The sequence below is a fragment of the Pseudomyrmex gracilis genome, unplaced genomic scaffold (genome assembly GCF_002006095.1).
Source record: "Pseudomyrmex gracilis isolate BER0280 unplaced genomic scaffold, ASM200609v1 scaffold_3999, whole genome shotgun sequence".
Lineage (NCBI taxonomy): Eukaryota > Metazoa > Arthropoda > Insecta > Hymenoptera > Formicidae > Pseudomyrmex > Pseudomyrmex gracilis.
In genome coordinates, this window is record NW_018024583.1 from 2,450 (window position 1) to 3,997 (window position 1,548).

A 1,548-nucleotide genomic window follows, 5' to 3' on the forward strand; every position below is an offset into this window, starting at 1 on the left:
CATCTAAACACAGCCATACACAAACATAATCCAAAAGCTACACAGCTACAAAATATACATAATTCTGAACTTATTTTAAACTTGNTTTATTTTTCTAGATGATAAACATCTATTACAAAGAATTCTTTCAAATATTGATACAAAAAAATCTTCCATAATGATAAACTCTATCTATGTTGGATCTCATCCTACAAATAGCTCCAAAAATAATCACAATTTATTTAAAAGTACTACAGTGCTTACGTGTACTGGTAAGTACAATTCTTATTATAACTGTCTTAAAACTTCTGATTTTACATATATGACTTTTGATTATGGTTATAGACAGTACTACAACATTACGGTTTGAAGAAAATAAAAACAATGAAACTTGTGTCAGCAATAAGACAGATAGCCAAACAAGGAATGCAAATTCACTGAAAAGTCTTACTGTGACTGCGTCTGTTGGTAAGTACAGTCTTATTAGGACTATTTAAAAAATTCTGGTTTTATATATATTTGTCTTACGTATTTATGACTTTTGGTTTTGGTTATATATAGACAATAATACAACGATACAGTTTACTGAAGAAAGCAAGAGCAAAGAAACTCCTTGTGTCATACATAAGAAAGATAACCACAAAAGTAATGCAAATTCACTGAGAAGTCGTATTGTGCCTGCATCTGCTAGTAAGTCCAGTATTATTTAGACTATTTTAGAAGTTCTGATTATATATGGCTTATATATATTTATGTCTTTTGTTTTTGGTTATATACAGACAATAATGTAGGGATACAATTCGCTGTCAACAGCGAAAGCAATGAAACGACTTGTGGTATAAATGAAAAACATAACCAGAAAAGTAATGCGAATTCACTGAGAAGTCGTATTGTGCCTGCATCTGCTGGTAAGTCCAGTATTAATTAGACTATTTTATAAGGTCTGAGTTTATATGCTTTATGTATTTATATATGTCTTTTGTTTTTTGTTATATATGTAGACAATAATATAGCGATACATTTAGCTGTCAAAAGCAAGAGCAAAGAAACTCCTTGTGTCATACATAAGAAAGATAACCACAAAAGTAATGCATATTCATTGAGAAGTCTTACTGTGCCTGTGTCTGCTAAGAAGGGCAGTATTAGTTTGACTATTTTAGAAGTTCTGATGTTATGTGTCATATGTATTTATATGTCTTTTGTTTTTGGTTATATACAGACAATAATATAGCGATACAATTAGCTGTCAAAAACCAAAGGAATGAAACTCCTTGTATCATACATAAGAAAGATAACCACAAAAGTAATGCATATTCATTGAGAAGTCTTACTGTGCCTGTGTCTGCTAAGAAGTGCAGTATTAGTTTGACTATTTTAGATGTTCTGATTGTATATGTTTTATGTATTTATATGTCTTTTGTTTTTGGTTATATACATTGTGACGTTTTTCGTGGTTGTTGCGAAATTCCCGCGTCGTCCCGCCCGAAACGGAAGTAAGAGATCGGGACACGGACGGAAGTCCGCGAGATAGTAAACGTCTGGATCGGCAGGAGAGAAAAGGGTGGTCAC